The following is a 10,000-nucleotide window of genomic DNA, read 5'->3' on the forward strand; positions in this document are numbered from 1 at the left end:
CGCGGCGGAGGTACCAGGGGTCGGCCCGCCCGGAAGGAGAGGGCCGGCGAGGAGGCCAAGTGCGGCCGGGAAAGAGGCCTCTCGGTCGGATTGAAAACTTGGAGTTTGCAGCGCCGGAAGGGGCCGGCGAGGAGGCCGAGTGCGGCCGGGAGGGAGGCCTCTCGGTCGGATTGAAAACTTGGAGTTTGCAGCGCCGGAAGGGGCCGGCGAGGAGGCCGAGTGCGGCCGGGAAAGAGGCCACTCGGTCGGATTGAAAACTTGGAGTTTGCAAGCCGGAAGGGGCCGGCGAGGAGGCCGAGTGCGGCCGGGAAAGAGGCCACTCGGTCGGATTGAAAACTTGGAGTTTGCAGCGCCGGAAGGGGCCGGCGAGGAGGCCGAGTGCGGCCGGGAAAGAGGCCACTCGGTCGGATTGGGAGTTTGAAAAAAATCCCCCATTCATTTCCAATGGCGGAGGTACCAGGGGCAAGGCTGGGGGTACCAGGGGCGAAGCTGGCTGGGGGTACCAGGGGTAAGGCTGAGGGTACCAGGGGTGCCGCTGGGGGTACCAGGGGTAAGGCTGAGGGTACCAGGGGTGCCGCTGAGGGTACCAGGGGTGCCGCTGGGGGTACCAGGGGTGCCGCTGAGGGTACCAGGGGTGCCGCTGAGGGTACCAGGGGTAGGGCTGGAGGTACCAGGGGTGCCGCTGGGGGTACCAGGGGTAAGGCTGAGGGTACCAGGGGTGCCGCTGGGGGTACCAGGGGTAAGGCTGAGGGTACCAGGGGTGCCGCTGGGGGTACCAGGGGTAAGGCTGAGGGTACCAGGGGTGCCGCTGGGGGTACCAGGGGTGCCGCTGAGGGTACCAGGGGTAGGGCTGGAGGTACCAGGGGTGCCGCTGAGGGTACCAGGGGTAAAGAGCGGGCCGGCCCGGCGGGCGAGTGTGGCCGGGAAAGAGGCCTCTCGGTCGGATTGGGAGTTTGAAAAAAATCCCCCATTCATTTCCAATGGCGGAGGTACCAGGGGCAAGGCTGGGGGTACCAGGGGTAAAGAGCGGGCCGGCCCGGCGGGCGAGTGTGGCCGGAAAAGGGGCCTCTTGGTCGGATTGGGAGTTTGAAAAAATTCCCCCATTCATTTTCAATGGCGGGGGTACCAGGGGTAGAGCTGGGGGTACCAGGGGTAAAGAGCGGGCCGGCCCGGCGTGCGAGTTTGGCCGGAAAAGGGGCCTCTTGGTCGTATTGGGAGTTTGAAAAAATTCCCCCATTCATTTTCAATGGCGGAGGTACCAGGGGCAAGGCTGGGGGTACCAGGGGCGAAGCTGGCTGGGGGTACCAGGGGTAAGGCTGAGGGTACCAGGGGTGCAGCTGAGGGTACCAGGGGTAAGGTTGAGGGTACCAGGGGTGTTGCTGGGGGTACCAGGGGTCACCATTCATTTTCAATGGGGGAGGTACCAGGGGCAAGGCTGGGGGTACCAGGGGTGTTGCTGGGGGTACCAGGGGTAAAGAGCGGGCCGGCCCGGCGGGCGAGTGTGGCCGGAAAAGGGGCCTCTTGCTCGGATTGGGAGTTTGAAAAAATTCCCCCATTCATTTTCAATGGCAGATGTACCAGGGGTCGGTGTCCGCCAGACGGCGGTGTGGTAGGCAAAAGGCGGGCCGGCTCGGCGAGCGTGCGTGCCCGGGAAAAAGGCCTCTTGGCCGGCGTGAGAGTTTAATAATAGCGGGCCGGCCCGGCGAGCGTGCGTGCCCGGGAAAAGGGCCTCTTGGCCGGCGTGAGAGTTTAATAATAGCGGGCCGGCCCGGCGAGCGTGCGTGCCCGGGAAAAAGGCCTCCTTGCAGGCGTGAGCGTTTAATAATAGCGGGCCGGCCCGGCGAGCGTGCGTGCCCGGGAAAAAGGCCTCCTTGCAGGCGTGAGAGTTTAATAATAGCGGGCCGGCCCGGCGAGCGTGCGTGCCCGGGAAAAAGGCCTCCTTGCAGGCGTGAGAGTTTAATAATAGCGGGCCGGCTCGGCGAGCGTGCGTGCCCGGGAAAAAGGCCTCTTGGCCGGCGTGAGAGTTTAATAATAGCGGGCCGGCCCGGCGAGCGTGCGTGCCCGGGAAAAAGGCCTCCTTGCAGGCGTGAGAGTTTAATAATAGCGGACCGGCTCTGCGAGCGTGCGTGCCCGGGAAAAGGGCCTCTTGGCCGGCCTGAGCGTTTAATAATAGCGGGCCGGCTCATCGAGCGTGCGTGCCCGGGAAAAGGGCCTCTTGGCCGGCCTGAGCGTTTAATAATAGCGGGCCGGCCCCGCGAGCGTGCGTGCCCGGGAAAAAGGCCTCCTTGCAGGCGTGAGAGTTTAATAATAGCGGGCCGGCTCTGCGAGCGTGCGTGCCCGGGAAAAGGGCCTCTTGGCCGGCCTGAGCGTTTAATAATAGCGGGCCGGCTCATCGAGCGTGCGTGCCCGGGAAAAAGGCCTCTTGGCCGGCTTGGGGGATTGAAAAAAAAAATCCCCCATTCATTTTCAACGGGAGGGGTCGGCGGTACCGCTTGGTGTCCGCCAGACGGCGGTGTGGTAGGCAAATGGCGGGCCTGCACGGCGAGCGTGCGTGCCCGGGAAAAAGGCCTCCTGGCCGGCGTGAGAGTTTAATAATAGCGGGCCGGCTCTGCGAGCGTGCGTGCCCGGGAAAAAGGCCTCCTTGCAGGCGTGAGAGTTTAATAATAGCGGGCCGGCTCGGCGAGCGTGCGTGCCCGGGAAAAAGGCCTCCTTGCAGGCGTAAGAGTTTAATAATAGCGGGCCGGCTCATCGAGCGTGCGTGCCCGGGAAAAAGGCCTCTTGGCCGGCTTGGGGGATTGAAAAAAAAATCCCCCATTCATTTTCAACGGGAGGGGTCGGCGGTACCGCTTGGTGTCCGCCAGACGGCGGTGTGGTAGGCAAATGGCGGGCCTGCACGGCGAGCGTGCGTGCCCGGGAAAAAGGCCTCCTGGCCGGCGTGAGAGTTTAATAATAGCGGGCCGGCTCTGCGAGCGTGCGTGCCCGGGAAAAAGGCCTCCTTGCAGGCGTGAGAGTTTAATAATAGCGGGCCGGCTCGGCGAGCGTGCGTGCCCGGGAAAAAGGCCTCCTTGCAGGCGTAAGAGTTTAATAATAGCGGGCCGGCTCATCGAGCGTGCGTGCCCGGGAAAAAGGCCTCTTGGCCGGCGTGAGAGTTTAATAATAGCGGGCCGGCCCGGCGAGCGTGCGTGCCCGGGAAAAAGGCCTCCTTGCAGGCGTGAGCGTTTAATAATAGCGGGCCGGCTCATCGAGCGTGCGTGCCCGGGAAAAGGGCCTCTTGGCCGGCGTGAGAGTTTAATAATAGCGGGCCGGCTCATCGAGCGTGCGTGCCCGGGAAAAAGGCCTCTTGGCCGGCTTGGGGGATTGTAAAAAAAAATCCCCCATTCATTTTCAACGGGAGGGGTCGGCGGTACCGCGTGGTGTCCGCCAGACGGCGGTGTGGTAGGCAAATGGCGGGCCTGCACGGCGAGCGTGCGTGCCCGGGAAAAATGCCTCCTGGCCGGCGTGAGAGTTTAATAATAGCGGGCCGGCTCATCGAGCGTGCGTGCCCGGGAAAAAGGCCTCCTTGCAGGCGTGAGAGTTTAATAATAGCGGGCCGGCTCGGCGAGCGTGCGTGCCCGGGAAAAAGGCCTCCTTGCAGGCGTAAGAGTTTAATAATAGCGGGCCGGCTCATCGAGCGTGCGTGCCCGGGAAAAAGGCCTCTTGGCCGGCTTGGGGGATTGAAAAAAAATCCCCCATTCATTTTCAACGGGAGGGGTCGGCGGTACCGCTTGGTGTCCGCCAGACGGCGGTGTGGTAGGCAAATGGCGGGCCTGCACGGCGAGCGTGCGTGCCCGGGAAAAAGGCCTCCTTGCAGGCGTGAGAGTTCAATAATAGCGGGCCGGCCCGGCGAGCGTGCGTGCCCGGGAAAAGGGCCTCTTGGCCGGCGTGAGAGTTTAATAATAGCGGGCCGGCTCATCGAGCGTGCGTGCCCGGGAAAAGGGCCTCTTGGCCGGCGTGAGAGTTTAATAATAGCGGGCCGGCCCGGCGAGCGTGCGTGCCCGGGAAAAAGGCCTCCTTGCAGGCGTGAGAGTTTAATAATAGCGGGCCGGCCCCGCGAGCGTGCGTGCCCGGGAAAAAGGCCTCCTTGCAGGCGTGAGAGTTTAATAATAGCGGGCCGGCTCCGCGAGCGTGCGTGGCCGGGAAAAAGGCCTCTTGGCCGGCGTGAGAGTTTAATAATAGCGGGCCGGCTCATCGAGCGTGCGTGCCCGGGAAAAGGGCCTCTTGGCCGGCGTGAGAGTTTAATAATAGCGGGCCGGCTCATCGAGCGTGCGTGCCCGGGAAAAGGGCCTCTTGGCCGGCGTGAGAGTTTAATAATAGCGGGCCGGCCCGGCGAGCGTGCGTGCCCGGGAAAAAGGCCTCCTTGCAGGCGTGAGCGTTTAATAATAGCGGGCCGGCCCGGCGAGCGTGCGTGCCCGGGAAAAAGGCCTCCTTGCAGGCGTGAGAGTTTAATAATAGCGGGCCGGCCCGGCGAGCGTGCGTGCCCGGGAAAAAGGCCTCCTTGCAGGCGTGAGAGTTTAATAATAGCGGGCCGGCCCGGCGAGCGTGCGTGCCCGGGAAAAAGGCCTCCTTGCAGGCGTGAGAGTTTAATAATAGCGGGCCGGCCCGGCGAGCGTGCGTGCCCGGGAAAAAGGCCTCCTTGCAGGCGTGAGAGTTTAATAATAGCGGGCCGGCCCGGCGAGCGTGCGTGCCCGGGAAAAAGGCCTCCTTGCAGGCGTGAGAGTTTAATAATAGCGGGCCGGCTCCGCGAGCGTGCGTGCCCGGGAAAAAGGCCTCCTTGCAGGCGTGAGAGTTCAATAATAGCGGGCCGGCCCGGCGAGCGTGCGTGCCCGGGAAAAAGGCCTCCTTGCAGGCGTGAGAGTTTAATAATAGCGGGCCGGCCCGGCGAGCGTGCGTGCCCGGGAAAAAGGCCTCTTGGCCGGCGTGAGAGTTTAATAATAGCGGGCCGGCCCCGCGAGCGTGCGTGCCCGGGAAAAAGGCCTCCTTGCAGGGGTGAGAGTTTAATAATAGCGGGCCGGCCCGGCGAGCGTGCGTGCCCGGGAAAAAGGCCTCTTGGCCGGCGTGGGAGATTGAAAAAATTCCCCCATTCATTTTCAATGGCGGGGGTACCAGGGGTAGAGCTGGGGGTACCAGGGGTAAAGAGCGGGCCGGCCCGGCGTGCGAGTTTGGCCGGAAAAGAGGCCTCTTGGTCGGATTGGGAGATTGAAAAAATTCCCCCATTCATTTTCAATGGCGGGGGTACCAGGGGTAGAGCTGGGGGTACCAGGGGTAAAGAGCGGGCCGGCCCGGCGTGCGAGTTTGGCCGGAAAAGAGGCCTCTTGGTCGGATTGGGAGATTGAAAAAATTCCCCCATTCATTTTCAATGGCGGGGGTACCAGGGGTAGAGCTGGGGGTACCAGGGGTAAAGAGCGGGCCGGCCCGGCGTGCGAGTGTGGCCGGGAAAGAGCCCTCCTGGCCGGCCTGGGAGATTGAAAAAAATTCCCCCATTCATTTTCAATGGCGGGGGTACCAGGGGTAAAGAGCGGGCCGGCCCAGCGTGCGAGTTTGGCCGGGAAAGGGGCCTCCTGGCCGGCCTGGGGGATTAAAAAAATTCCCCCATTCATTTTCAATGGCGGGGGTACCAGGGGTAGCAGTACCGATTTTGGTCGTTAGGGGCGCTGTAGTAGGTAAACCAGATATGCGGAGTTAGGGGGTCAAGAAGGCGAAAGGCTTAGAAAGTGACCGTTCACCAAAATACTTTCCGAAACGTATATAGGGGGGCATGTGTCGGACGAGTCACCATGCTTTCTCGATGCTGGAGGTACCAGGGGCACAAAGTTGGCCGGGAAAGATGCCTCTTAGGCGGATTGAAAGCATGAGAAAATGCCCCCCATTCATTTTCAATGGCGGAGAGCGGGCCGGCCCCGCAGCCGAGTGTGGCCGGCGGAGAGGCGTCTCGGTCGGATGAATGAAGCGTGGAGCCGGCCTCTGACGGCGGAGCTCCGCACTTTCGAATATTTTCTATCTCCCCCTCCGGGCGGTCGACGGCAGTTGGGAAGGCCGCCCGAGAGGCGCCCGGGGCGGATACCTCGGGCGAAAAGCCGGCCTCTGACGGCGGAGCTCCGCACTTTCGAATATTTTCTATTTCCCCCTCCGGGCGGTCGACGGCAGTTGGGAAGGCCGCCCGAGAGGCGCCCGGGGCGGATACCTCGGGCGAAAAGCCGGCCTCTGACGGCGGAGCTCCGCACTTTCGAATATTTTCTATCTCCCCCTCCGGGCGGCCGACGGCAGTTGGGAAGGCCGCCCGAGAGGCGCCCGGGGCGGATACCTCGGGCGAAAAGCCGGCCTCTGACGGCGGAGCTCCGCACTTTCGAATATTTTCTATTTCCCCCTCCGGGCGGCCGACGGCAGTTGGGAAGGCCGCCCGAGAGGCGCCCGGGGCGGATACCTCGGGCGAAAAGCCGGCCTCTGACGGCGGAGCTCCGCACTTTCGAATATTTTCTATTTCCCCCTCCGGGCGGCCGACGGCAGTTGGGAAGGCCGCCCGAGAGGCGCCCGGGGCGGATACCTCGGGCGAAAAGCCGGCCTCTGACGGCGGAGCTCCGCACTTTCGAATATTTTCTATTTCCCCCTCCGGGCGGCCGACGGCAGTTGGGAAGGCCGCCCGAGAGGCGCCCGGGGCGGATACCTCGGGCGAAAAGCCGGCCTCTGACGGCGGAGCTCCGCACTTTCGAATATTTTCTATTTCCCCCTCCGGGCGGCCGACGGCAGTTGGGAAGGCCGCCCGAGAGGCGCCCGGGGCGGATACCTCGGGCGAAAAGCCGGCCTCTGACGGCGGAGCTCCGCACTTTCGAATATTTTCTATTTCCCCCTCCGGGCGGCCGACGGCAGTTGGGAAGGCCGCCCGAGAGGCGCCCCGGGGCGGATACCTCGGGCGAAAAGCCGGCCTCTGACGGCGGAGCTCCGCACTTTCGAATATTTTCTATTTCCCCCTCCGGGCGGCCGACGGCAGTTGGGAAGGCCGCCCGAGAGGCGCCCCGGGGCGGATACCCCGGGCGAAAAGCCGGCCTCTGACGGCGGAGCTCCGCACTTTCGAATATTTTCTATTTCCCCCTCCGGGCGGCTGACGGCAGGTGGGAAGGCCGCCCATTCATTTTCAATGGCGGAGGTACCAGGGGTGCCGCTGAGGGTACCAGGGGTTCGGCTGAGGGTACCAGGGGTGCCGCTGAGGGTACCAGGGGTGCCGCTGAGGGTACCAGGGGTGCCGCTGAGGGTACCAGGGGTACGGCTGAGGGTACCAGGGGTGCCGCTGAGGGTACCAGGGGTGCCGCTGAGGGTACCAGGGGTGCCGCTGAGGGTACCAGGGGTGCGGCTGAGGGTACCAGGGGTAAGGCTGAGGGTACCAGGGGTGCCGCTGAGGGTACCAGGGGTACCGCTGAGGGTACCAGGGGTGCGGCTGAGGGTACCAGGGGTAAGGCTGAGGGTACCAGGGGTAAGGCTGAGGGTACCAGGGGTAAGGCTGAGGGTACCAGGGGTAAGGCTGAGGGTACCAGGGGTGCCGCTGAGGGTACCAGGGGTACGGCTGGAGGTACCAGGGGTAAGGCTGGAGGTACCAGGGGTAAGGCTGGAGGTACCAGGGGTTAGGCTGGAGGTACCAGGGGTAAGGCTGGGGGTACCAGGGGTAAGGCTGAGGGTACCAGGGGTTAGGCTGGGGGTACCAGGGGTTAGGCTGGAGGTACCAGGGGTAAGGCTGGGGGTACCAGGGGTAAGGCTGAGGGTACCAGGGGCGAAGCTGGCTGGGGGTACCAGGGGTTGGGCTGAGGGTACCAGGGGTTGGGCTGAGGGTACCAGGGGTAAGGCTGAGGGTACCAGGGGCGAAGCTGGCTGGGGGTACCAGGGGTGTTGCTGAGGGTACCAGGGGTGCCGCTGAGGGTACCAGGGGTTAGGCTGGGGGTACCAGGGGTTGAGCTGAGGGTACCAGGGGTAAGGCTGAGGGTACCAGGGGTGTTGCTGGGGGTACCAGGGGTCGCCATTCATTTTCAATGGGGGAGGTACCAGGGGTAGGGCTGGGGGTACCAGGGGTAAAGAGCGGACCGGCTCGCCGGCCGAGCGTGGCCGAAAAAGAGGCCTCCTGGCCGGATTGAGAAATTAAAAAAATTCCCCCATTCATTTTCAATGGCGGGGGTACCAGGGGTATGCAGTACCGATTTTGGTCGTTAGGGGCGCTGTAGTAGGTAAACCAGATATGGGGAGTTAGGGGGTCAAGAAGGCTAAAAGGCTTAGAAAGTGAGCGTTCACCAAAATACTTTCCGAAACGTATATAGGTGAGCATGTTTTGAATGGGTGACCTCCAGGGCGACACAGGGGAGGCCCCTAAGAGTATAATCAGACCATCGTGAGGGTGTTTCCAGCCACCCAAAAGCACTGGAACGGCCTCTGACGGCGGAGCTCCGCACTATCGAATATTTTCTATTTCCCCCTCCAGGCGGTCGACGGCAGTTGGGAAGGCCGCCCGAGAGGCGCCCGGGGCGGATACCCCGTGCGAAAACCCGGCCTCTGACGGCGGAGCTCCGCACTTTCGAATATTTTCTGTTTCCCCCTCCGGGCGGTCGACGGCAGTTGGGAAGGCCGCCCGAGAGGCGCCCGGGGCGGATACCCCGTGCGAAAACCCGGCCTCTGACGGCGGAGCTCCGCACTTTCGAACATTTTCTGTTTCCCCCTCCGGGCGGTCGACGGCAGTTGGGAAGGCCGCCCGAGAGGCGCCCGGGGCGGATACCCCGTGCGAAAACCCGGCCTCTGACGGCGGAGCTCCGCACTTTCGAACATTTTCTGTTTCCCCCTCCGGGCGGTCGACGGCAGTTGGGAAGGCCGCCCGAGAGGCGCCCGGGGCGGATACCCCGTGCGAAAACCCGGCCTCTGACGGCGGAGCTCCGCACTTTCGAATATTTTCTGTTTCCCCCTCCGGGCGGTCGACGGCAGTTGGGAAGGCCGCCCGAGAGGCGCCCGGGGCGGATACCCCGTGCGAAAACCCGGCCTCTGACGGCGGAGCTCCGCACTTTCGAACATTTTCTGTTTCCCCCTCCGGGCGGTCGACGGCAGTTGGGAAGGCCGCCCGAGAGGCGCCCGGGGCGGATACCCCGTGCGAAAACCCGGCCTCTGACGGCGGAGCTCCGCACTTTCGAATATTTTCTGTTTCCCCCTCCGGGCGGTCGACGGCAGTTGGGAAGGCCGCCCGAGAGGCGCCCGGGGCGGATACCCCGTGCGAAAACCCGGCCTCTGACGGCGGAGCTCCGCACTTTCGAATATGTCCCCCTCCACATCGCACCCATACACAAACTGACCGATATGCAACTTAAGACCCGCCTTCGGAGGGCCCCCACCGGCCCCGGCCCCCGCGCCGGCGCTTGGAGGTTCAGGCTCCTTCGGCTTGCGGGTCGACCCCCCCCTATGTCTCACTGCGAGACGGCGAGACCATTCGAGTCTTTTTCCCTCCTTACAGGTCGCACCAACACAACCACTGACCGATATGCAACCAAGACCCGCCTTCGGAGGGCCCCCACCGGCCCCGGCCTCGCGCCGGCGCTTGGAGGTTCAGGCTCCTTCGGCTTGCGGGTCGACCATTCCCGGGGCCGCGTCGAAAGCCTCGGCGCGGACCTCATAGCGAGACCATAGCCGGCTCCCCGCGCTACGCGCGATGTTGTTCCCAGCTGTCCTACCACTGGACCCCCGTCGCTCGCTGCTGCGTTGCTCCGGTCCACCCCCAATGGGCGGCGGCGGAGGCTGTCCGGAAAAAGTCGTTTCTCTTATCCTCCTGAGAGTCCGGCGGGCGGCGCGGCCCCCCTCGTCACAGGGCGCCCGCGCACCCCGACCAGCGACCGCGGTACTCCACCAGCTAGCAAAAAAGCACAACACGGATCAGACCAAATGGGGGGCGGGGGTGCCCAGCCTGAAAGCCCCCCGCCCCCGGGAATCCATTACCTCGACACGG

The sequence above is a fragment of the Hippocampus guttulatus genome, unplaced genomic scaffold (assembly GCF_054856545.1).
Source record: "Hippocampus guttulatus isolate MCC_2025c unplaced genomic scaffold, RoL_Hgut_1.0 HiC_scaffold_35, whole genome shotgun sequence".
In the NCBI taxonomy this organism is placed as follows: Eukaryota; Metazoa; Chordata; class Actinopteri; order Syngnathiformes; family Syngnathidae; genus Hippocampus; species Hippocampus guttulatus.